General features: G+C 38.3%; 1 pseudogene; it reads right to left on the bottom strand.

The window, feature by feature from the left end:
• LOC139740605 (aminopeptidase N-like) overlaps positions 1-27,865 on the bottom strand; it is a 111,336-nt pseudogene that overhangs the window by 23,148 nt on the left and 60,323 nt on the right.

Below are 27,865 nucleotides of genomic sequence, written 5' to 3'. Positions count from 1 at the left end.
CCGTACGGGGGAACTTCTGCGGCTTGACTTGCGGGGAAACAAATTTACTCCAAGGAGCTCTCCGCAGTTGGTCCGCACCTGACAGCATCTAGCGCGTAGTTGCCCGGAGGTGCTCATGCAAGTCCGATTTAACCGCAGCCTAGTTTTGAGCATGACCAAAACTTTTTCCGGGTGAGTCGCGGGAATGCCCGTAGAGGTCCACGCAGAACGCCAGTAGGAGACCCTTAGCGGCAGTACTTCCCAGGCAATTCCCACGCAGGTACTTCGCAGTCCCGTATGCAGCCAAGATAATGAAATTCTGTGAGATTTCAGCCATTCCATTAGAGGAATTCCTTCACTAAGTTGTCAGCCCCCACGCGACTGGTACAAAGGTCACACAGTATACTCGCAAGTACAACGCGTCCAGCAAGTAAGACACATGCGCTGACTCGCACAAATCCTTTTCCGCCCTCAGGAATGTCCGGTATGCTAGAAAATCCCTACACGTAACAAGCCCGAGTAGCTTGCCCGGAAAGGTGTGACAGGGCCTAAACACGGTTGCGGGTAAAAAAATATGCGTGCGCACCTCCGGGCGACTACTTTTGAGATACATGCTAGGTACTGTCATGTGCGGGTATCTACGGGGACCTCCAGGTAGTCAAAATTGTTCTTTGCAAGTCGCATGCACGGCTGGTGTGACACGGCCTTTAAGGAGTGTAATATGGACCATGTGCACTTTAAGGCCGTGTCACACCTTTCCGGGCAAGCTAACCGGGCTTGTTGCGAGGAGGGATTTTCCGCACGCAGGAGAATTTTCCGCGGGCGGACAAGAATGTTTGCGAGTTTCGCACCTGTTTCTTACCTACAAGACGCGTGCTACTTACCTTCTACTTGCGTGTATTCCGTGTGACTTGCGTGAGAGCTTTAAACCGACCCGTTTTCTGTTACGAGCGACTTACAGGTACTGAGATGTATCTGCGTTGGAGTTGCCTGCGAGGTGCTGCTGGTAAGGGTCTCATACTGGTGTTCTGCGTGTACCTCTGCGAGCGAACTCCCATGACTCACTCGGAACAGGTTTTGAGCATGCTCAAGGCCTTGTCATACCGCATCTGGGGAAGTTTTGCGGCTTGACTTGCGGGGAAACGAATTTGCTACCCGGAGCTCTCCGCAGTTGGTCCGCACCTGACAGTAACTAGCGCGTATCTCGCATGTAGTTACCCGGAGGTGCGCACGCAAGTCCGATTTAACCGCAGCCAAGTTTTGAGCATGACCAAAATTTTTTCCGGGTGAGTCGCGGGGATGCCCGGAGAGGTCCACGCAGAACGCCAGTAGGAGACCCTTAGCGGCAGCACCTCGCATGCAACTCTCACGCAGGTACTTCGGAGTCCCGTATGCAGCCAAGATAATAACATTCTGTGGGACTTCTGCCATTCCTTCAGAGGAATTCCTTCACTGAGTTGTCAGCACCCACGCGACTGGTACAAAGGTCACACAGTATACTCGCAAGTAGTATTTAAGTAGAACGCGTCCAGCAAGTATATAGGACACATGCAGTGACTCGCTCAAATCCTTGTCCGCCCTCAAGAATTATCCAATATGCTGGAAAATCCCTACACTCAACAAGCCCGCGTAACTTGCCCGGAAAGGTGTGAAAGGGCCTAAACATAGTTGCGGGTAAAAAGATTTACGTGCGCACCTCCGGGCGACTACGGATGAGATACGTGCTAGGTATTGTCATGCGCGGGTCATCTGCGGGGACCTCCAGGTAGTAAAAATTGTTCTTCGCAAGTCGTACGCAAGGCTTGCCCGGAAAGGTGTGACACGGCCTTTACGCGCAACAAGCCCGCGTAGCTTACCGGGAAAGGTGTGACAGGCCTGAACACAATAAACGGAGACTCGGGGCCAATATTATTCTCTAGCATGCATGTGACACCTTGCTTTAACGTCCCAGTCACGTCCAGCATCATACCGCCATCTACGACGCAGTCAGAAGAAGCCACCAGTTGGAGGCAAAAGTACTCGCTAATGTACGAAATAACTTTCGTGATTATGAAAAAAAAAATTCTCTATTACCAAAATCAGTAATGGCGACACAACAGAAACAAACACATATATACACGATAACATGTGCACTTTGACACCAAACTCGATATGAAAACCTCGAGAGAACTAAAAAATATATGGTTCTCTTTATTGAAAGTATACCACCGACTGGCCAACAACATCGACGTCCCATTTCAAAGAAACATTCACTGTTCCAATTTACGCATAAATACACACGCTATTGGCAGTTATTTACACGATTCTATCGACTACCCCAATCTGGTGAAACAAACAAACAAACAAACGAACAAACAATAAAATTGAACGGTATCGCACGAGAACATATTTTCTTGTCACACACCAACACGCACATACGCACAGAGACATACGTACGCTCAGTCTTGGACATTCGAGTTACGTAAACGAGCATTACATGCACAGACCTATCCTGATGTAATTCAGAGACGTTGAACGATTCCATGAAGTTTTGAAATATGCTCAGAGCTTCTTGGACGCATTCTGGGTTTCGAACCTTGCACGCGATGGGGAGGATGACTTCCCGTGTATTCCTGCAACCATATCAAGTACGACAACCAAGGCTCTTCATTAGGTCATGAATTTTTGTATTCATAAATCGCATTTCTTACATCTCTATTCAAATCATATTCAACTGGAACAAAATATTAGGTAAATCCATTCTATGCTGTGAGCTGACTCACTGAGCATGCAGAATCAATGAAACAGAGCAACACAGGTTCATAAAATCTGATACCAATGATATGATCTTTTTTTCTTTTTCTATAAAATAGTGTTTATTTATATTTTTTTCACACAAAGAAATGATATTCACTTAACATTCAGGTACAAAATAAATTTCACATATGATACATAAAGACAAATAATACAAATTGACATGCAGCTACAAAGCATCTAAAATGATATGAAGACGATTCCAATTAATATTAGATACAAAACCTTTATTTTTCAGACATATATTCTACTTCTGTCTTTCTAGCTTGCTTTAAAAATGGACAAAATTGGCAAAAATCTAAAGATTTCTTTTTATTTCTGGCAGAAAATATGAAATATTTTTCACACAAATAAAACACATTGTAACACTTAAGGTTTTCTGTCGAACCAAGTATAAAAGTACTTCTATTAATTTGAGTTTGATTCTTCCTGTATTTGAGAACACCAATGAAATTATGAAATTTTTGTTCTTTATACAGGTATCTTCACAAAACAACAGTATCGGTCACATCTATCGTAAATTAAGATGAGGTGATGATGTCACCTCTTCAGAGCTGTCTATTACGGTTTCTAAATGGAAATGTCACATATGCATGTTTTTGTCGATAATTCAGCCACTACAACCACGCCCCCATAAGAATGGTCAAATTATAAAATTTGTCAGTACGGTGAGGAGGACATTATTCCCTTTCGAAAAGGAAAGTTTAAGTGAAGACTTGTGCATACAGGTCAGTGTGAGGATTGAAACTGTTTCATGAAACATGTGAAACTTTGAAATGAAATTTACTTCTTGTTGAAGTTGACTAAGAAAGAGAACAGTAACATCAATCATTGTCAATTAATATAATAATATAATCTAGAATATTATCATAATCCCCGTATCAAGTGTTTTGTAGAATTTTTGAAGAACTCGACAACGATCTCTTTGAAAAAGTAAATGGGTATAGTTACAAGGGGATGAGAAAATCATTTCCCGTAGAAACTCCCGTGCCCCCCCCCCCCCCCCCCCCACACACACACTAACTTGTATGTCGTGTCATAGCAATGTCAGACTATTGATGGGATGTGATATAGATGACTTCATTCAAAATTGCAGGAACATTCCGAGAAAGCAGACCCCGAAAGGGCAGTTTCTTCAACACAAATTTGGGGGTGACGGAACATCTACAAGATACATTTGGTGGAAATTTGATCATCCATTGTGGGACCTACGCTCAACAAGCTTAAGTAGGTTCCATCATATTTCTTGAGTATTTGTGCTCAGATTCCAACTTTCATTGATTGACCACCATGTTCTATAATATGTTTGCAATATTCTACACTCAAGGAAAAAAAAGAAAGTATACACTTTTTCAAGGTCATATTTTTCATAGAAGAATAACATAAAAATGTATATATCATATACGATATTAAAGGTAATTTTATTGACTATCCACTTGATAGGTTGATACTGAGGAAAACTCTATGCATGAGTGAACATAATCGATTTTATCATCCAAAGCCCAAAAGTAAAAATTGCAGAAATTGATATTTTGTCATTCATTTACAAATACCCTTCAAGATAGCAATGATTATTAAAGACCAATTCAACTTAATGAGAGACATGAATGAATTTCCCCCCAAAAGTTTTTGTTCTCTTTTATCTCTTTATTTCATGAAACAAAAACGACGTGGGAAACTAAAGAAGGAAAATAAGAATTTTCTGTCCATTGAAGCTTCAAATAACAGAAGGGAGTAAGCCGCAAAAATGATAAAATGGACAGAATTTCACTCTGTTAATTTAGAAAATGAAGAATACATGAGACGATTATTCAAGAACGAAATATGGTTTTCAATTTTCATAATTTGAAATAGCATTTCAAATTTCTACCATTTTTGTTAATATTGCTGCTTCTCTGACGTTATTTGAATTTGGATTTGACAGAAGATTCATTTTTCTCAATTATTTTTTAACCTTTCTTTATCTTTGGGTGCTAAAAAGGAATTTTAGAGATCATAGGTTCATTTTTTGCAAAGTAATTCGTGTTTCCTTTTGTGTTAAATGTGTCTTTTGTTGTCATTGCTATTTGGAAGTGCACATATGCATGAATGACAACTTGGTAATTTTTGCAATTGGAAGAGAAAAACGCATTGTGTTCACTCATGCGCAAAGTTTCCCTTTTGATTGACTAATCAGGTCGCTTAATGTCAAAATTTGGGCTTACCGTTACTGAGCGGATAAAAGCACCAGATTTTGAGAGGTAATCCCCTAGGACCTACTCATTGATATTAGAGTAGAAGCCCTCTGGAATTTTTCGATTTTTAGGGTGAAAATGCTGAATTTTAATATTTCTTTATAATATGAAAGATATATACTGTACTGCGTAAGTAAGGGAATATGATAACATATAAGTTTAGATCTGTTGTGAATTTATTTATTTTTCATGGAACTGAAAACATAAACCCAAACTTGAAACCATGATCAACATCAAAGCATCTGAAACATGGAGTTGGTGGAATTAATTACCGATTAAATATAATATACATATATCATATACTAATCAAATATAATGTATGCAGTTTAAATAGACAGAAGATAGTTTCTTCTGTGAGAAAGGAGGAGAGGATGGAGGATATGTCCTCCATGAAGTGTCAACATCTTGACATGTCAACACATCTCAACATGTCTGACACTCGCAAGGCAGGCCAGACACCAGAAAACATAGATGAGAGGGCTCCTACTCTAATATTGTTCCATGATCTCAAGGAATCCGTGTGCTGAGTTTTAACCTCTTATCCGCCGTGTAAGAGCAAAACGAAAAAAAAAAGCACTCAAAAAAAAAACAAGCAAGCACATTTTTTAAGGGGTTCCCACTCCTTTTGCCCTACCCCCCTCCCGAGTTCAGACACTTATATTACACAAAAATGTAAACAATGCTCCTACCACAATGTCCAAATTAAGGTTCTAAGCCAAACCAAATATAAAAATATACAAATATTGTCATCGAATCACCCATATGGCATGAAAAGCGGGGAGTTTGCCATAAAGTGTTGGCCACTTTGAAATTTGATTTCGTGTGTGTGTGTGTGTGTGTCTGTATGTTTTCCTTAAAAATTGCAGGAGGACTCCTATATACTCTAATGAGAAATCCGTGCGCTAAATTTGAAGTTTTTATTGGCCATGTATAAAGCAAGACGAAAAAAAAAAAGCACGCAAAAGAACAAGCGATGCACCACTTTTTAAGTGGAGGGCCGCACCCTTTGCCCTACCTCTCCCCCAGCCGTTCAGAGACTTTACATTACGCAAGAATATAAACAATGCTCCTACCGCAATGTCCAAATTCAGGTTTTAAACCAAACCAAAAATACAGATATATTGTCATGGTATCACCTATAAATATCACGTGAAAAGCAAGGGGATTGCCATAAGTGTCGGCCATTTTGAAATTTGATCTTTTGTGTGTGTGTGGTGTGTGTGTGTTTTTTTTTTTCTTTCCTTAAAAATTCCAGGAGGGTTCCTACTCTAATATTGTTTCTTAGTCCTCAAGGAATCCGTGAGCCAATTTTATGCTTTTATCCGCCGTGTATAGAGCAAAACGAGAGAAAAAAAAAAGCACTCAAAAGAACAAGCGAACAACCATTTTTGTTAAGGGGGGGGGGGTCCCACCCCTTTTGCCCTACCCCCTCCCCCAGCAGTTCAGAGACTTTGCATTACACAAGAATATAATGCTCCTAACACAATGTTCAAGCTAAGATTCTCAAGCAAACCAAAAATACAAAAATATGTAATATATTGTTATCGTATCACCCATGTGAAATGAAAAGTGAGGGTTTTGCCAAATAAATGTCGGCCATTTTGAAATTTGATCTTTTTAGTGTTCTTCTCAAAAATTCCCGGAGGGCTCCTACTCTAATATTGTTTAATACTCCTCAAGGAATCCGTGTGCCAAATTTGATGCTTTTATCCGCCGTGTAACGGTAATTTCACTAAGCGACCTGACTGGACCTACCAGGTCAATAGCCAATTAGATTATCTTTAACTTGGTATATATGGCATTAATATTTAGCTAAGTATTCTATGAGAAATATTATCTTCAAAAAGTTTTTACTTTCTTTTCTTGTTTACCAGCTTCATAGCTGGATATTATGTAAGGAATATTAATTAGTTTTGTTACATTTGATGTTCTTTTCACTCGGAAATATGAAAATGAATTGAAATTGAATTTAAATTAAGATTGAAATTAACCTCATTTTATGTCCTTAATGACCCTATATGACCTTTGACGTCATGATCCCCAGCTTCATAGCTGGATATTATGTAAGGAATATTAATTAGTTTTGTTACATTTGATGTTCTTTTCACTCGGAAATATGAAAATGAATTGAAATTGAATTTAAATTAAAATTGAAATTAACCTCATTTTATATCCTTAATAACCCTATATGACCTTTGACGTCATGATCCCCAAATTGTTTTTTTTTTTCATTTTTCCTTCACTGTGAGCACAGAAGAAAATCCAGTCATTCGTTCTTGAGTAATTGGGAGATTAAACTTATTTTATGTACTTTATGACCTCCTTGACCTTCGACCTCATGGTCCCAATATTTCATCCTTTCTTACTTCATTATGGCACACCCTGCAAGTTTGGTGAAAATGAGATCTTCTTTTATTGAGTTATTGAGAAATGAAGCTTTATTCACATAGTTAAGATTTAGCATATCATAAATTTATCATCATCTAATATACTTGATGTATATCCTTATCGTCCGTTTGTATTTCTGTCACAAAAAACTAGATCTGTCGTCTTTGCGACAGGATACATATATGGTTTAAGTTTGAAATTGATAGACCGAGCACTTTCTGAGCTAACCTCTGCACAACTTTTGGGGAGAAATAAAGAAAGAATAAAGAATCAGTACAGATACAGAAGGTGATCCGAGAGGATACTCGGATCACCTAAAAAAATTAGTGCCTACAGTCTGTAAATGACCAAGAGAGCATGCTGGCCTTTTATTTCATAATTCACAAATGCAAAATGTTTTATGCACATCGTCTGCAGCACGATGTTTCTAATATTTTTTTTTTTTTTTAGAATTGAGCATAGTTATGATAGAAGACTAAAAGAAAATATGAAGTATAAGGCAACAGACATAAAATCAGAAATTGATTCTATGTCATATGCGGGTGATATGATTTGAAGAGGTTTGCCAAATTATATAAATTTAATTTACATAAGAATTTTCGCAAATATTAACGAAAATATCTTCTTTCGAATAGTGTTTAATGATCCCCAATTAAAACCTGTAAGTTTGTATATCATAGCATCACTTCCGTAATACCGTAAATCCGTAATATAATTCGTATTGTGAAAGGACTGGCCTCGACTAGCTTGCTAGTTATTGCTGATTCGTTTATACGAACAGTAATGCAGTAGTGCTCTTAAACTTTTTGCTATTTTATGTTTATTATCGATGTTATTGTTTAGTAAATAATTTTTATTTCATTTCATTTCAAAGCTTATCTTTTGTCCTTTATTACGCCTAAGACCTCTGACTTTCAACTTCATGACTCCAAATTTTCTGACTTTAACATAAATGAACCCTGCAAGTTTGGTTGGTGAAAATGCGATCATCCGTTGAGTTATTGGGAGAGTAAGCTTATTATATGTCCTTCATGACCTCTATGACCTTTAGCCTTTGACCTCATAACCAAAAATTCCATCGTTTCCTTCTTACCTTATTAACACACCCTGCAAATAATGTGAAAATTCATGCATCCGTTCACGAGATATGTACAAAAACAGGCAGACAAACAGACACACAAACATATATGGAACCGAAAATATGACCTCCGAGGTGACAATGTTTCTATCATTTTGAACATCGTTTCAGTGTACAGTGTACTTTATATGTGCATACACGATGTTTCCATAATCGAGCATTCAGATACAAGAAAATGTGGTCACATTCCACTAAGCTTTAAGTCATATGTCGATTATGAAAAACTGTAGTCTGGATGGAGGTAGAGGTGGGATGAGGCACTCTCGTAGTTGAATCGCGGGTGAATGCACATACATTAATTTTCCTTTTTTTAATAAAAAATTCAAGATTACAGTGATCATCCCGATTGTCATCTTGATAATTACATGCATTCAAATATAATTTGCATATCAGCTAGAATCAAGCTGAGAGTTAGCTCCGCTAGTAGGTGAAACCTACAGTTGGCGGAGGTAATGATTTCGGTTCCGTACGTTTTTCTGTCTGTTCGTCTGTCTGTCTGTCTATGTACAAGTTGACGATTTTCACCAAACTTGCAGTGTGTGTTCATAATGAGGTAAGAAAGAAATGGTTAAATTTGAGAGTCATGAGGTCAAAGGTCAAAACGGTCATAAAAGTAATGAAATAAGCTTAATTCCAATAACTCAAGAACGGATGATCAGATTTTCATCGAACTTGCAGGGTGTATTCATAATGAGGTAAGAGAGAAACGCTTCCAGTTCTTACCAGTTTACTTACTTCTAATCACTTGAGTTTTATAATAATGTATAATTATCTTAAGGTGCTACAATCATTGTACATTCTCTACATCCTACAAAGTTTTACGCACCTTATTTTCTGTTATCCCCAAAAAGTGATGTCTATATGTTCTTGGTGAAAAATGAAATAAAAAATTGAACTGAAAATTGACTTGAATTACATTTGGGGTCATGAGGTGAAAGGGCAAAGGTCATGGGATCATATAGGACATAGAATACCTTCGTCTCCCAGTAACTCAACAATGGATGATCAGATTTTCACTTAATGCATTCTGTAGATGTGTCTATACCTTTGTGTTTGTGTTGAAGATACTGCCCACGAAATTGCGATATTTAGATCAAGGATGCTTGGCAGAGCTCTGTTCTCTCAGAGTGCTTTTGTTACTATTGGTTTCGAAGTTGTTCGTATACCTTCATCATTTTGAGGAAGGAACTCACTTTTCATCGGTTGATGTGAAGTTACTTCCAAAGCTCAGCCTGTATCTTTGATATAACGGTCTCGTTAGATCCCTCAGAAACTCCTGTACATCAAAATCGGAAATAACATACGCAGACAATGTTAATGAGTACTACATGCCTCTGGTTTTTCAACAGAAGGATGGTAATACCCTATTCCATAAATATAGTTAAGGGGGGGGGGGGGTGCGGTATTCACTGATTTTAACACGCAGAACAGTGAAAGTTCTTTATAACTAGGGCAAAGAGGATAATATTTCGGAAGTTTTGGAAGTTTAGAGACTTGAAATATTTTGACGACATATCCATAACGGTGACGAGTATGCACGTTATACGAATAGATTTTTTATTTATTCGTTCATCGGTGACAAGCACGTTATGCGAACAGATAACATTATCCTATGTTCGTAATAACGTGCTTGTCACGGCATTCAATGTGTCGTTAAAACATGTAAATCTTTCAACTTCCACAACTTCCAAAATATTCCATGCCGTAAGGTTGCCATTTTTCTCATAATTAAATCAATGCCTCATTGGTTCGCAATCCTTCAATAAATTGTCCTTTTCATGAATTTGATAAAGGAGAATATAAATTCTTAAATTCAATTATCATGAAATCTATGTACAGGGTTCAAGGCTGGGTTGTATGAATTGCTGTAATCATAACCGTCACACCGTCTTTTATCATAAAGACATGTTGTACAATGTTACGACGACAAATTGAGAATTGCAATCCTTTCCACACAACCAAATCACAATACTTTACTTTTTGGTCTATCAAGAGGTACTAAAGTAGTAAAAAGCCGTGGCAATAAATGTGTTCATTGCAATGAATGTGTAACGACAACATGAACAAACCGAACTTGAGAGCGCGCAGGGCAGAGCAGGAAACAATGTAGTCATTTCAGTTCATGTGACAGTTCCTCCCAAATCCCATGTCCACGGCTCTTCTCAATTATATGTTTTTATCCGATTTTGCCAGGGGTATGGGCGGCATGTCCTCATTCCCCACTCAGCCCTCCCCACCACTTAGGCCACTGTTGAGCCCGAATTTATATTTTGTGGATTGTTGGTGTGGCTAATTCGTGACTGACAGCTTCGATACACGTGCTTCCAGTCATTGGCGAGAACGTACCTAACTGGTACGATTACGGTACGATCTTCAAACTTTATTCAGTATTCAATAATATAAATGATTGATATCGACATAATATGTCGTCTCATAAGCATGACGTATTGGTGGAGAGATTGGCAATTCACATGCAGGAGTTGTACAATTTCAATATCCTCATTATTGAATCTATACTTTACTTTGTGGTAGACAACATTTGGGTTTACACGTAAAGATACATACACTAAGAGCGCCACAGGGCTCACTCCGTGATACTGCTGTCCGGAGCTGTCCGGGGGAAAAGTACCCGCAAAAGTTCCATCGCGTACACTATACATACTTCAGGTTTTTCATGTCAAATATCCGCAATATCAGAGCAGGTACAAATGTCCACTTAGCAAGACCTGTGTTTTATAAGGTAACTAAAGCTACGGTCACAAAGGTTCGTACGAATGATGCGTTCGTACGAATGTACGAATTCTGGAGTTCGTAGAGATTCGTAGATGGGGCACAGATTCTGACGGCCTTCTTACGAATTTCGTACGAACGCTGTTTTCGATTCGCAAGAACGACTTAAGACCTCCTAGGGAAACGGAATGCCATGGCCCTAGAATTCGTGCGTTTTTCGTAAGAATGCCTTGAGTTATGCTTTCGTCAGTCTCACGGCCATCTTACGATTTCTTTTTGTCGTAAGATGGCCGTACGTGCAACTCACGGCAATCTCAAGTCATTCGTAAGAAAATTTTACGATTTTTTTTTTAATTGTATATTTTGTCGGGTTTAAAAAAAGACGCTGCCTTGTCCTGTCGAAAATTCTGTAACAGCCTGCCTTGTCCTGTCGAAAATTCTGTAACAGTTGACAGTTTTATACTTCAAGACGGCAGAAGTGCCAAGGAGACTACAACTGCAGCTGCATCTCCAAGTAGAGGAGGAGGAGGAAGAAGAAGATCAAGTGGTTGTAGCGGTTGCTGTAGCTCAGAAGAGACAGATGCTCTCTGGTCGAACACCTATAACAGAGTGAGGATTTGAACTTCGCGCGTTTGGTTTTAAACCCCCTAAAACTCAACAGTTGCGCAAATTCTATACCTACGCCTTACGAGTCCCTTACGAACGCCTTACAAATTCGAAGAGTTGTTCGTAAGAACGCCGTACGAATCTCCGTTCGTAGGGCATTCTTACAAAAGACGTAAGAGCCCTCTATGAACGACTTAGGGCGTTCTTAAAATCATCGTAAGAATGTAAGGCTTCTAGAATTGTCTCTCGACCCTACAAGATCTTGCGTAGTTCTTACGATGTTCGTACGACGTTCGTACGGCCGCCTTTCGAAGAAAGGGCTTCGTACGAAGTTAAAAAAAAAATCTTGGACAAGACCACCGACCCGGCCACGAACTTACGAACTGTCTACGAACAGTCTATGAACGCTGGTTTCGTACGGCCTTCTTAAGAAGATCTTACGAAATTGTCTAAAAATCGTTCGTACGGCGTTCGTAAAGGCATTTGTGACCGAGCCTTAAGATGTCCACAGCCAAGTCAAATATCCACACAATGGAAATTCTTGCGTCACCTCAGCTCAATGAGACCATATCGGGTCAATCCTACTGATTCAGATGTCACACAGTTGATTTTGATATCAGTTGACTCCAAAACACAGCTGATAAGCATTATCAGGTGAAGACAATGGCATTATCATGCAGAGACAATCTTTCATGACTTTAGCAAAACAAATAAGAGTCTTAATCATTGTTCCCTTTTTCTTACAAGAGCACTTTTCATTTTTTTCAGGGGGAACGAAAGGGTGATGAATCATTATTTATATATAGAAAGCTGAAACTTGAGAAACAATTTTGAATTTGCAGTAAAATGACAGGAACATATTTATAAACTTCAACGAAACTGTAGTAAACGTAGGTTCATTTTTCCATGAGATGATGCAAAAGAGTTAAGAATAATTCTCATGAAGAGTGATTTCCTACGTGTGTTTTTTTTAACATAAAAAGTAAAAAGCTACAAGCCTGAAAATAGTTGTTAGTAGAAGCTTTTGAATAGATTGAAGTCTATTCATGAGATCTACAAAATGTTAGTTCTTTGTAAATTCTTGTAAGTGTACATCCACACAAAGATTTTTAAAAATTTTACATTTTACGGATACCCCTTTCTCACACCCTCCCCCATCCCCTCGGTCGCCGCGCTTCCTCGCACACGATCTTCCCATCGTGAAAACGGATCGACGTCCCTGCGTAGAATATTTGGAATCGAATGTTATGTGTTTATATCTTGTGCTTTATTCGATGAAGCAAGGAGTTCATTTCCCCCCAGTATGCGTCATTCGACACGTACGTACCTCGTAGGGGCCTTGAGCCGAAGAGCTCCCGAGCATGTCACGGAAAAAGATAAAAAAGTGCAGCGCCGTACTCCAAGGCGCAGAATTGAACTCGCCACTGAGGTAGCTCATCATATCGAAGACAGTGACGAGTGGAACATCGCCGTTTATAGCCAGAGCAAAAGCGTCGTCGAGCAACTTCACTCTATTCAGAAGGGGAATGACCTATATGATCACCGGGTATATGGGAATGACAACAACAAAAATAAATAGATAAATAAATAAACAAAAGTGAACTGCCGAATGTTGTCATCTTTAGAGACATCGAACCAGGGAAAACAAGAAGGAAACGAATCGTGATCAATGATGCTCATGAGGTGAAAAAAAAAATATCCATTAAAGGACAAGTTCACCTTCATAAACATAAGGATTGAGAAAATGCAACAATATTAGTAGAACACATCAGTGAAAGTTTGAGGAAAATTGGACAATCGATGCAAAAGTTATGAATTTTTTAAATTTTTGTGTTGGAACCGCTGGATGAGGAGACTACTACAGCTTGTGAGTCATATGCGTACAACAGTATAAAGAAAATGTAAAAGAAAATTCAACATATTTTCACTTTTTTCGCATAATAAAAGAGCACTTGACTTGCCTCTTTCTAAAGGAAGGGGGAATAATATTCCCCATAACATTTGTCGGTAACGAGTCAGGGGAATGGGTACTTTTTTCAAAAGATGGAATTTTGTGAAATTCTCTTTATATTTTCCTTGAATTGTTGTACGCATGTGACATCTAAGTTATTCATACACTGCAGTAGTCTTCTCATCCAGCGGGTACTGCACAAAAACTTCAAAAATTCAAAACTTTTGAACGGATTGTCTGATTTTCCTCAAACTTTCAATGATGTGTTCTACTAATATTGCTACATTCTCTCAATCCTTATGTTTATGAAGGTGAACTTGTCCTTTAAGGATATCAAATCCAGAATTGCAAAAATACAAAATGTCGGAGAGGGCACACACACAATATTAAAACACAACGTTCTCATTGAAGTTACATCAAACTATAAGAGATGGAAGAGAGATGGTCCAGACGTGATCTGTGCGTTTCCTGTACAGGGGCAGCGAAGAAGATATAGTGAAATAAAAGTGAATTCAAAGAACGACAAGGAGAAATGAAGATAATGAAGAATGAATCAAAAACAAGGAAAAGTTACAGAATGGCAGAGGAGATTGAAAAAAAGGCAAAGGGAGGGTAAAAACAGAATGGTGAATAAAAAATTGATTGATTGTAATATGTATCGTATGTCTTCAATCATTTTCTGTCCATTTTGTGTACCCACTAAGCTCCTCCACCCCTCAAAAATATTCATTGCCTTTCGAAAGGAGAGCGTGGGATGAGGGGAAGAAAACAATAATTATTTTACTTCCTTCAGTGAGAATAAGCCCACATTAAAATATCAAGGTCTCGTTCCACAGGGTAGTCTTTTGAGGCCCTTCTGTTTATAGTGGACATTAAGACTTTTTTGTCTTTGGATCATAGTTCAAATTTGGTGTGTTATATCGGACAACGTCAAACAATTCGATTCCAAACATTTTGACATTTCATTTGTTGAAATCGTATAAAGCGTGTGAACACAACTGCGATTCACATGCAGCTACCCCCAATATAAAATTTACAGCAATCCCGACGCAGGTACTATAAAAGCATATCCTAGAAGGTACATGTTTTAGTGTATACAGAGGAAATACAAACTTAAAAGGTTTCAATCTTACGGCACAGACACTATTCATTGAGACGTGTGTATCACTGAAATACAGTGATAAAAACAACAATGCATACAAACACACATGATCGGTCAGGCAATGTTATATGTATGTATCATTCTTGATACAATATCACGTCTTGTGTTGATGTATAATATGTGTGATAAAACCTAAAAGTTTATGCAAATTTACGTTTTTATTACACATATACATCAACACAAGACGCGACATTGTATCAAGAATGAGAACATATATTACGATACAACGAAGAACATGGGAAAAAGGAGAAGGAGCAGAGAGAGGTCTGTGAACAAGTGAACGTGATACTCAATCACCGGGACAGGTAAAAGTACGTAGGTTAGACCTTATCGCGTAAACAATTTCGTTATCTAGTGTTGTGTGAAAATAACATATTTTCTTTGTTTAAATATCTAAATCTAATAAATATTTAGAAGACGCTTTTAAACTGTTGTATGAGCTATTCCAAAATATGGGTGCAACATAAACAAATGTACATTTGACGTGTACAATACTCTTTTAATGGGAGATGGAACTCACTGGATTGTCGCATCAGATACATGTAGTAGTGTGATTATTTCGATGAAATAACTCGTGAAATATTTTATACAAATAATTACAATAGAATTAAACATAAACTTGCCAAATTTAAATGAATACAAATCTTTTATTTTCATAGTTTTGATGTGCAGAAACAAAGCTTCAGTTCATGTGCTGGGGTATGGAGCTTAAGAACAATTCCAAGCGCCATCTTTTGCAATAAAATGAGTTTGTCTTGCAACGCAAGATAGGTATCGTCCCAAGCAAAGGATTCCATTATGTAGATACGCCATACGGTAACAAGGGTGCACGTCACGAGACCAACACCAACGAGTCAAAAAGCTTAAGAGTCATACAGCCCATGAGTTCGACACTAAGCTAATAAGGCCCATGAGACCGACACATTAAGCCCCGTGTTACATCTGTCAAACTCGTGGGCTGTTTTTACCTAGTGTCGAACTCATGGGCTGTATGACTCGTGAGCTGTACGACTCATGGACCTGTTTCCAATGTCGAACTCGTGGGCTGTTTGACTCGTGGGTATCGGTCTCGTGGGATGACCCCGGTAATAACAATAAACTTGAGTAAGCTAAGTAATGCAGATGAAAGAAGACAACTTACCTATTCATTACACATACACTCACTGCAAAATGGTTCTCCAATAATATTATTGATATGGCACTTCCATAGAAGCTTGTTGTCAGTACAGATAATTAAGATGTACTGAAAAAGGGAGTAATATCAAATGCAATTTTTTCCTGCAGTCTATCCAAGGAGTTGCTGAAAACTTTATATTGTATTTTGTCATTCTAATATTCAATGACAATTTATTTGCGTAAATCTATTGCGTATCAGTTGGTAATGCATCACCTAAGGGGGTATCTCATCGAGCTTGAAACTAGTTCGCGACTAGTTCGCGACTCCAGAGTTTGCTAGTTGCAGAGACGTCTGTGAGACGTCTCCGAGACGTCTTCTGAAAATCACAGAGTCTCCGAAGAGTCGCAAGAAATTTAAACATGTTCGATTTTTTTGGAGACTTTTTCCAGTCTCCGCGAAGTCTCCGCGACGTCTCCGAGACGTCTCCATCAGTTGCGGAGACGTCGCGGAGACTAATTATATCCGCGACTGCGGAGACTTTTCCGCGATGTCTCCGCGATGTCTCAGAGACGTCTCAGAGACATCGCCGAGACTTGCTGGAGACCAGAAAAACTAGTGAGAGGTCGCAGAGACGTCTCCGCGACTCTATTTGACGCTGTTTGACCTACTTTAGAAACCACGTGACCCATCTGCGTGCTGACATGCTGCCTAGATCGAGTCAGGTAATCCTGCAACGGCTCCATCATATCTAAAACTTTTTGACACCTGCCATTACTCGTCTCAGAGACGTCTCCTTGGTGAGACCGCGACTGCTGCGACTGATAAGTTGGAGACGTCGCGGAGACGTCTCCGTTGGTGAAATACGGCCTTTACTGTTCATATCAAAATATTGGGATTAGGGGAAAAGTAGACAAAGCTTGAGCCTTCCGTGAATAAGAATGAAGTTACATCTGAGGAAACAAATAATCATTGATGTAAATCATGAATATGGCAATGAGCCCAGCAAACTTATTTGTTGAAAACCATATTCAATTGTTTCATTTGGGAATCACACCCGTTGGCGTGCACATATTTTTTATCTGTTATAAATTAACTTATGAAACACTGCACGATATTTCCATGTATACCGTAAAACAATTTAAAGAGACGTATATAGTGGTTAATTGTATCAAAAGCCCTGTTGGAAAAGTCCAGGAAGATGCCTATTGTACCGTATGTCCCCTGCGCCCCCCCCCCCCCCGCAAAAAAAAAAAAAAAAATACAACGGGACCCTCCGCAATGATAACTTGAAAAATAGGGAATCAATCCAAATATAATTTCACGGCATGAAACAATAACTCCTTGCCCACATCTTTCAGGAAACCCCATTCGCTTTGCTTCAGCGGTCAAAGAGAAATGAGGAATTTTGTAGAGCATGTCAGGAATCACTTCCCTCTAAATTCTGTCTATTGTGTTTACACATTAATGTGTAGTTCCAAGAGCATTTAAGCGCTAAACTTGAAAGAATCAGACTCATGACATGCTTTACAACAATCCACATTTCTCATTTCTCAGCCAAATTGAATGGGGTTTTCTGCAAAATAGAGCTAAGATGTTATATCTTAAGACAATAAAGTAGCATTTGGACAGTTTAATCATATTGCGTGTTATAAATGCGAAAATCGGATTGTAATTTTTGGGGGGACATACTGTATGTGAAAATGTATTCGGTGCGTATCTAAGTTTCTCAACAAAGATAAGAAGCGTAAGAATTGGGTGGTAATTTTCTTAAAATCCATATTGGAAATTTGACGACATATTGTAAATTCTAACAGTTCGGGTATATATTATTCTTAGATTTGATTTTGTAATATTTCTGTATTTCTTTTTCGTACAAGAATATAACAGAAATCCAATTGAACAAAGCTCCTGAGTAATAGCCTGAACAGTGAATAACATGGATTCAAGTCAATCAATTCATTTAATTCAAACTTTATTTTCACTTTTTCTCACGAAAATGTACAAAAATATGTAAAATTTGACAAGCATTATGTCGAAAGAAACACAGGCAGCAAAGAATAGCAAAACATGTTCATGTCTATGATCAGTACTAGTATACGAGAAGAGGCGTGATATGTACATATTTATGCATTCTCCAAAAAATGGGGATATCCTCTCAAAAGACTGTGCTTGAACTATTAAGGTACCTCAGAGAGAAGGGAGAAAGAGGGGGTAAAGAGCTTACAACTACAAAGAGTGCGGGAAAATGAGGAAGTAGACAGAAACTAGAAATATTGTTGTGGCTACTGGTATGCCTCCGCCATAATGTATGGTTCTTTTTATAGGTCTATAGTACAATGTCTTGACGATGTGTGACGAGGGTTCACATAATTGGCAAAAAATTAAAATGATATGCCTGTCACAAATGCAATATCTGTTCATTTTCCTTGAAGTAGGTTTAATTGGATAAATGGTTATGTTGTTTAAGAAGACAAGTATTTGGGGATTTGAGGATTTTAACTTAACCTTTGACCTTTTTTAGTTTATGAATTAAGTAATCACGAAGGTATTGAGAAAAGTTAAATTTCAGCATTAAATAGTAAAATTGTGGCATTCTAACCTGACCTTTGACCCTTGACCTTTAATCCCATGACTCTAACGTTATCCACGGAATCACTGTCAGGCAGTATATGCATAGGTATGTACTAGATTTCATGATGATACCTTGAGCCACTTCGGAGATGTGGAGGAAGAAGTGAAATTTAGCATTTTCTGTTGACTTTTGACCTTTGATCTTTGGGCGAAAACCTTTCCCAGCGAATCTTTATGGAGTATTACATGTATACACTAAGTTTCAAGAAAATATCTTCAGGGATTGCATAGAAATGAGGGAAATAGTGACATTTTGAGGAGTTGACATGGCCGTTTTTCTTTTACCTTTGACCCATGACCCCAAAATTCCCAATAGAATCACTGTCAAGCAGTACATGCATACGTACTAAGTTCCATGGAGAAACCTTGGACCATTTCCGAGATATGGAGAAAAAACTAGAATTTTAGCATTTTCACTGGACCTTTAACCTTATGGCCAAAGATTTTCTTTAGAGAAATATATACCTAATTTTCAAGAAAATACCTTCAGGCATATAATAGATATGGCGGAACTAGTGACATTTTGAGCATTTGTCAAGGTCAAATGCTCAAAATTTTGCCCCATATTTATGCAATGCCTGAATGTTTTTCTTGAAAACTTAGTGTATACATGTACACCGTACTACCAAAATAAAGATTCTCCAGAGAGATTTTTGGGTCATAAGGTCAAAGGTCAAAGGTCAAAGGAAATTGTCAAAATTTCACTTTTTTTCTCCATATCTCGCAAATGGTTCAAGGTATCGTCATAGAACTTATTACTTATGCATGCACTGACTGGCAGTGATATTCTAGGGAATTTGGGTGTCATGGGTCAAAGGTCGCGGTCAACTCCTAAAAATTTCACTTTTCCCTCTTTTTATGCAAGGCTTACAGGATTTTTCTTGAAGCGTTTATACATGTAATACACTATAGAGAATCTCCGGAAAGTTTCTTGTCAAAAGGTCAAAGGTCAAGTGAAAGCGATAAAATTCACTTCTTTCTCCATATCTCAAAAGTTACTCAAGGTATCATCATGAAACTTAGTAGCACATTTATGCATGTTCTACCTGACAGTGATTCTCTTGGGAAATTTAGGGTCCTGGGGTCAAAGGTCAAGAACCCAAGACCAGGTTAAAATGCTAAAATTTTACTCTTTAATACTGAAATTACACTTTTTCTCCATACCTTGAAAATTGCTCAATGCATAAACTTATAAAAGGGTCAAAAGTCAAGTAAAGATCCTCAAATCGTCAATATAGCAAACCTAGTTCAAGGAAAGTGAACATTCAACGCATTTCTGACAAACCTGTCATTATAATTTTTTGCAAATAATGTGAAATTGTCATCACACATTTTCAAGACATTGTACTATAGACCTACTAGGAGAACCATGCATTATGGCGGAGGAATACCAGTCGCAAAGTGACATTTCTAGTTTATTTCTAGCACTAGGTAAGGGGTGATTGACATTGTATCTGGTTTGACAATATAAAAAAGTTTTATCATTTGCTGTTGGGCATTTCTGCGCCGACGGAGTGTATATTCATATTTTGGCGAAAAGGATGTGTTTGCTGCAGGTGTTAACAACCATTCGCCCTTTTGACAAAGAGACGCAGTAATGAAAAAGCGGACAAAACAGAAGTTGATGCAGCTAATTAGCAGTCATCATAGTTTATGGTATACAGTGTATATAGCTGAACAAAGACGTAACCTCTGCACTCTCTCTCTCTCTCTCTTTCCTAGAAAAGATATTTGTACCTTTTTTCATTCACATCGATGAAAGGATGTACACAAACGTACAAAAAGAGCGCACTGCCATTAATTCTACGGAAATTTGAAATGAGTGGCCAGAACTTTGTCCAACGTCTTTATCACTGTGTTACATGGGTTACTTTGTTTAAGATATGAAAACGACTGCCTAACATATTAAGGCAAGAGTGAAGAAGTACAGGCATTGCGTCAACTGTTATCAATAATGATTACCAATAATTGGCGTCGTCGGGATCCATTTGCCTGTGTACCCGAGAGTTACCTTCTGCTAAATAAAGTTCTATGAAAATCAGAGCAAACTAAATCGTGCAATATGTAACCCTTTGATTGGCGTATGAGCAAAGACGAGGGCTCTGTCAGGAAATCATAATTTTTTTCCCAATTCATGTTAACCCCTATGTTATAGACAGTGTTTCGTAAAACACTATTTGCCCATTCACCTCTTGGTATACAGAAACAAGATAAGTGCACATACCGTGTGGTCTGTATTAAGTTGCCTGGCGATCTTAACCCAATTCGCTGTATCGTAGTTGACGCGAAAGAACCCGATGCCATTGATATTTGCAAGATACCAGTCATCCGTGCCAACACTTGTATCCATCTTGAATCCATCTGCGGTTGCCGTGCCGTGGTAACGGAAGTGTAGTCATCAAAATCAATGACGGAAAAATATGACCAATTATGAAGAATGAAATTTGATTAGTTACTACCTGATCTGGTTACCTTTCGATCCTTTCTTTCCCCGCTCTCTCGCTCTTTTTTTTTTAATTGATTGATTGCATGGTTCATCTGATCTCACCCAAATAAGCGCACATTCAAAATCATACTTGAGACACCGATATAAATTTACTATCTAATGGCTTCCGTGCACAGGATTTCCTTGGCATATCATCGTACTAGATACCATGTGTGCAAATACCAGGTTTTATAATGCTAAAATGTTTCGCAGGCTTTTCTAAGCGACCATATCCACTTGGAACGGTGAAACCGTCATGATATGCACACCATCATCATCAAAATAATTGAAATACACACAGCAAAAAAAAAAGAAAGTAAACACTTTTTTTTAGTTCATTATTTTCATAGAAGATTATGATGAAAATCAATGTACCATACCATATTAAAGGTAATTTAATTGGCTATCAACTTAGTAGGAAAATATAAAGGGAAGTTTTATGCATTAGTGAACACATTTGTTTTTGTCCTCCAAGGCACAAAAGTAATTGCCAAAATTCACATACTGTCTTTCATTTGCAAATGCCCTTTAAGATGACAATAATAACAAAAAAGTCACTTTAACACAAGGAGAGACATGAATGAAATAGCAACAATAAGTTTTCGTTCTCTTTATCTCTTAAAACCTCAAACGAAATTAAAGTGGGAAACTTAAGGGGGGAAAATAAGAATTTTCTATCAACTCAACTTCAAATGACATAGGTAGAAAGGGCACAAAGATGATTAGATGAACGGAATATCTTTATTTCATTCATTCAATATCAATTTAAGAATTCATGAGACAAATTCAAGAACCAAATATAATTTACAATTTTCCTAATTTGAGAAATCAATTCAAAATCGTACCATATTTTTATATTGCTTCTCTAATTTCATTTGAATTTGAATTTAACAGAAAATTCATTTTCCTCCATTATTTTTAGCCTCTATTGATCTCTTGAGCTTCAAAAATGTAAGAGAGATCATAGGTATATTTTTGCTACTGAATGGATGTTTTTTATTGTGTTAATTTGTACGCATGTACGGAGGAATGACAACTTGTTCATTTGTGCAATTTTTACTTTTGGAAGAGAAAAACAAAAGTGTTCACTCATGTGTAAAGTTTCCCTTTTTATTGACTTACCAAAGTGATAATCAATTAAATTACCCTTCATATGGTATGTGATTCATTAATATTTAGCCAAAATTCTATGAGAAATATAAACTTGAAAAAATGTTAACTTTCTTTCTTTCTTTCTTTCTTTTGATTATTTTTGCTGAGAATACTTACCATGGAGTAGCGAGCATACGATTCCTCCATGGTTATCTGCACAACAGCATTAAGGGCATACCAGACTTAAAATGATACAGGAACTATTGGTGGGACTTACGTGAACTCTGGTCATTGATCCATACTGAAGAAGGATTATCAAAATTCATGGTGCGTTGGTCAGTGTGGGTGAGATATACGTTCCAAACGTACCTAAATCAGGCAATGAAGGTTAAAATTCAGTAAGACTCTTAAATAGCAGCCATACACTCACATTTGGTACAAGAGGTTTCGAGGAGACATTCTAGTTTCAAAAATTTGATAGCTTTGGGATGTTTTTCTCATCATACTAAAGTTTACGAGCTGAGTAATAATAAGAACAAGTAGCTTTTGTAGTATGATATTCTTAGACTCTATTGTATTACCCAGTTTATTTGTCTGCTCAATTGAAAATCAATCAAATTGATGATTAGTAGCAATAGATTTTTAAAGCCTTTTTATTATTGTTATATTCGAATTTTGTCTTTGTAACGATTTACTGAAAGTTAAACACCACTCCATGTCCTTTCTAACTTAAAGCTATTTTATTGATGTGGGTTGTATAGGACAAGAAATTTGGAGAAAACATGATAGCTTTACATGTCGTCAGGCAGAACGGTCATTTCAAACGCAACCGCATAATCAGTAAGCAAACGATATGAAATGTTTTCAACGCCTCTAAACTCTGCAATTGGTTTGTACAATCAAACATGTAAAGCACATTTGTTGATGATTGAGCAAAGGCAACCCTCTCAACAAACTTACCGTTGCTAAGTTGTTACAGCTAAAACAGAAATTGCTCAGGATAAATAGTTGTTTTTTTTTAATTTCATTCAAATAAAAAGAATAGAAAGTAGAGCTATTCAGCTATTCAATTTGAATCATCGCTACTTTTTCCTACCTCACAAACCTTAACGTTGCACAAGTATCATCAAGAGGAAAAACAATTTGCTCTGAAACTCGTAGCAATAACATTGAATAAGGGCAAATGCGTTTGATGCAGTTGTCATCACTGTTTTCCTCCACATTACCATCTTTATCATTGTCATGTTCAATTAAAGTACTCCTAATTCAATCCTTGGGCTGTTTGATCATTTTCAGCGACACGGAAGATCGACATGGGGGGTGGGGGCTCTACAATGTATTAGCTCAATCCTGAACAGACTGAAGAGCTGCTTCCGAATTTATTTCTTCTTCTTTCTTTCTTTTTTTTTCTTACATATTCTTAGCAGCTTACATATCACAAGCATTGTTCTTTCAGTGGTTACTTCCACTTTCCGAACAATACATAACATTTTTCTCCTTTTTGATCTAGTACAATGTTTTGTAATAGAAAATCGGTATTGGCACACTCTCTGTTTCTTTCACTATGTGCCGTTTACATTATTCTTTTGTCACAAAAAGAGTGAGTTGTATTTTAGGTTCTGAAAAAAAGAATATCTATTTAAGTTAAACTGAATTTGATCTAATTATAAGTGGATATCAACAACCGACTTCATCGTCAGCTGAAACTATAGTTAGTTGAAGCTGCTGTCTACCTGAGACTCACCCTAGATTTGAGGGATTGACCGGCAGACCTTCCTCCCTGTCCGCCAGGAACCTTCGCTGCTGGGCCAGGACTGTGGTCCTGTCCAGCCGAGTCAGGTTGACTACCGGGTAGCCCATCTGGCGTGTCCACGACTCCATGACCTGCCTTACGTCCGTGTTTCCATAACCACGGTCAGCCTTGTCAAAAAGACGAAAATCTCATGAGTAAATATGTAAGACCTACCGAACAATCATCCATAACTCTGTACAGACGAAAGAGAAATACAAGCAAAAACACTGTAAACGTAAAAGTACGTGTGATAATGTCAACATAATGCAGCGTATCCAACATGACCATTCATGCTCACTGACCATTTCGATATCTGCCTGCTGGAGTGACATATGCGAAAGGCTAGGCGGACTAAGAAGGTGAATGAAGAGACAAGCCATGTGCACCTCCGGCACAAATTGAAAAAGTCCCATGCAGTCCATATATAAGTTTTATGACAGTACACTTGATATGATGATGATTCAATGTTGGTGACGTTAATTATCTGTTCCCCTCCCTGTTCCCTGCATGTTGACTACTCGTTACTCTTTGAACATATTTAGAATAATAACTGCCACTACCAAAAAAAAAAAAAATCAAGATAAATATTAAAAAAAAAAATCCAGAAGAACTGGGGATCTCATCCGAGGATCGCAGTTTAACTTATCATGCATTCTGGCATACGTTTACCTATGCTTCTATGTTTAAGAACACAGAAAAACTTGGGGCGGGACAGCTTTGATTGCCTCCAGTGGCATAGTGTCCATGTGTATATCACGCTGGCTGAAATATTTGCCAAGGATGCAGAAAATATTACCATGCATTTCTAAAAAAAAAAAGAACAAATATGTAAAATAAAGGCCTCCTGTGGGCTCACCCCTTGATCTATCATGAATATCCTCGAAAGTACATTTACTGATACATATATTACTCAGAGTATTCATCTATTTTTATTTATGGTTAAAGATTCTCTAATTGGGGGTTCTGGGATGGGTCTCCTGTGGGTCCCAAGGGATCATGGTTCTATAGGCTTTATAGGGCTGTGTTGGGTCCCCCCCCCCTCACGCTTACCCCGGGGGAAAAGATGAAAATGTAATACGTTTACGCACGACAGATGCTGGACGTATAATGATCGCAATAGCTCATTTGAGCCTTTGGCTCAGGTGAGCTGAACCCCCCCCCCCCCCCCCAAAAAAAAAAAAAAAAAACAAAAAAAAAACAACAACAACAACAACAACAATAAAACAAAACAAAACACACACAAAACAAAACAAAACAAAACAAAACAAAACAAAAAACAACAAAAACAACAAAACAAAACAAAAAACAACAGAGACCAGGGGATCTCGCCCTCACCTGAATATCGCAAGTTCACCTTCCATGCATTTCTGAATACTCTTACCTGAGAACATTGGAAACTTGTGGTGGGGGTAGCTTTGAGAGCTGGGGGCATGGTGTCCATTTGCATATTCCATCACACTGGTAAAAATACCTGCCAAGTACACTGTACTCTATAGAATGTTGGATTATGCAGTTTGGAAAAGAAAAAAAAACTTAAAGCCCCATCACTTTTCATTCTAGAGAATAATATTATTGAATATTCAATCAATCAATCAGTCAATCATTCAATCATTCAATCAACTTTATTTTTCATTTCCATTAAATAAACAGGGAAAATTATATACAATGCATTAACAGAACATATTTGTAATAATTTCAAAAACGTAAATTAACAAAATACATGTGATCACGAGTAACAACATAAAGTCATTTTTCTAAGGTATATACATATACATAATACAAGGGTTGGAATGGAAATGGAGGTTCCCACTAAAAAGCAAAGCTTGTACGGTATGGGACCCTCAGAAAATAAGAGAACGAATAATGACTTAATGAAACTACAAACAGATATATGAAACAAAATCAAAGAAACCAATGTCAACTGACATGAAATCATCTTAGGAAGGAAAGAAAGAAAAAAAAGAGAAAGAAGAAAAAAAGGGGAAAAATGAAACGAAAACACGCGCCATCGTGGACACAAGCAGACTGGACTTCATGATGTAAGTATAATGATAAGACGCACACTGGATTGATATTGCACAGGATTGGGTACATATTATACTGGCAAGAAAGCAGAAGGGCGGACATACAAAAAGGAGAGGATAGACACCTTCATTTAGGAGGTTTGGACCTCCTGGGACCTCCAAGGAAAGCAAGGTGCCCATTCAAACACTTTGAGATACTATCCCCATAGGAATGCTACTTGCCAAGTTTGGTGAAAAGATATTTCGTTGTTTTCAGCAAGAAGAAGAAAATTTAGGTCCGCATTTGATTCCTCCCCCCCCCCCCCCCCCCCGGATCTGCAATCAACACACTTGGAACTACAGTCATCAATGTACAAACTCAAAGTAACTTTGCTTTATCACTTCTGATTCTAGAGAATTGTAAATATTCCTTAATGTTGGTGGTGGTGGTGGTGGTGGTGGGTGGGTGGGGGGGGGGGGGGGTTAGGCCCCCTCGAGTCCCCCAAGGGGAGCATGTGCCCTGTTGACCAAATTGAGATCTTAACCCCCTGTCCCCCTGGCATGCTACCTGTCAAGTTTGGTGAAAATTCATCATGGCATTTTCAAGAAAAAGATGAAAATGTACGATTTAGGCCCCATTAGGAACCCCTCCCACCCCCTCCCCTGGGTCCCAAGGGGGGCATCCCTGATTCCGCCATGAACAAACTTGAAACTACAATCATCTATGTACTAACTCATAGTGTTAACTTAGCTCTATCACTTCTGGTTGTACAGAAGATTTTTTTTTTAAGATTCTTTAATTTGGGGGGGGGGGGGGTTGGGCCCCTCTGGGGGCCCTCAGGTGGGGTATGATGCCCATTTGAACAAATTGAGATCCTATCTCCCTATCTCCCCAGGGATGCTACCTGCTAAGTTTGGTGAAAATCGGTCGAGGGGTTCTCAAGAAGAAGATGAAAATGTAAAAAGCTTACGCACGACGGACGGACGGCTGACGACGGGCGCCGCACGAAGAGCGATCGCAATAGCTCACTTGAGCCTTCGGCTCATGTGAGCTAAAAAAACAAAAAAAAAAAACAAAAAAAAAAACAAAAAAAAAAAAAACAGAAGAAGAAGCTAATGATGTTATACTGTACTAACCATTGTGAAAGCATTCCATAAATCTGTGGATTCTGCGTTGCTGTAGTTAAAGGTGTGTAGGTAGATTTGGATCCCACGCCGAAACTCTTCCTCCCCTAGCACATTATGCAGCATCCGAAGTACTGCTGCGCCCTGTGTAAACGACAGTTCATGAGAATTACCCACGACCAGTCATCTTCGATGCCAACAGTACTTCCAATAGACCGGGGGGGGGGGGGGGAGGGGTGTTTCATCAACGTTTGTCAGCGCTGACAATTTCAGCAAAATCCTTGGTTTTGATTGGCTGAGATGCTCTGGTCACTGACTGTTACTATGGTGATTCAAGTTGTCAGCGCTGACAAACGTTGATGAAACACCCCCAGTTCATAATTCCACTTCGCGGATGAGCAGAAAAAAAGGTAATTTGTACCAACAGGCATTTTGGTTTGTAAATTCACTGAGATAAGCATCTGTGATGCGATGATTATTCATGTTCTCCTTATCTAAAGGTGCTTGCCAGCACATCCACCTGACAGCAAGAATGGTATTTCGCAATATAAAAGGAAATCTATAGGCGTTTTCACATCAGCCCGATGTTTCGAAATAGCGCGCTATTTTCTGACTTGGTAAGTTAAGAAATATCTCGAG

Source organism: Diadema antillarum, unplaced genomic scaffold (genome assembly GCF_040938485.1).
Source record: "Diadema antillarum isolate AM-2024a unplaced genomic scaffold, OU_Dant_1.0 seq00000862_RagTag, whole genome shotgun sequence".
Taxonomy (NCBI): Eukaryota; Metazoa; Echinodermata; class Echinoidea; order Diadematoida; family Diadematidae; genus Diadema; species Diadema antillarum.
This window is presented reverse-complemented; position numbering and strand designations above follow the sequence as displayed.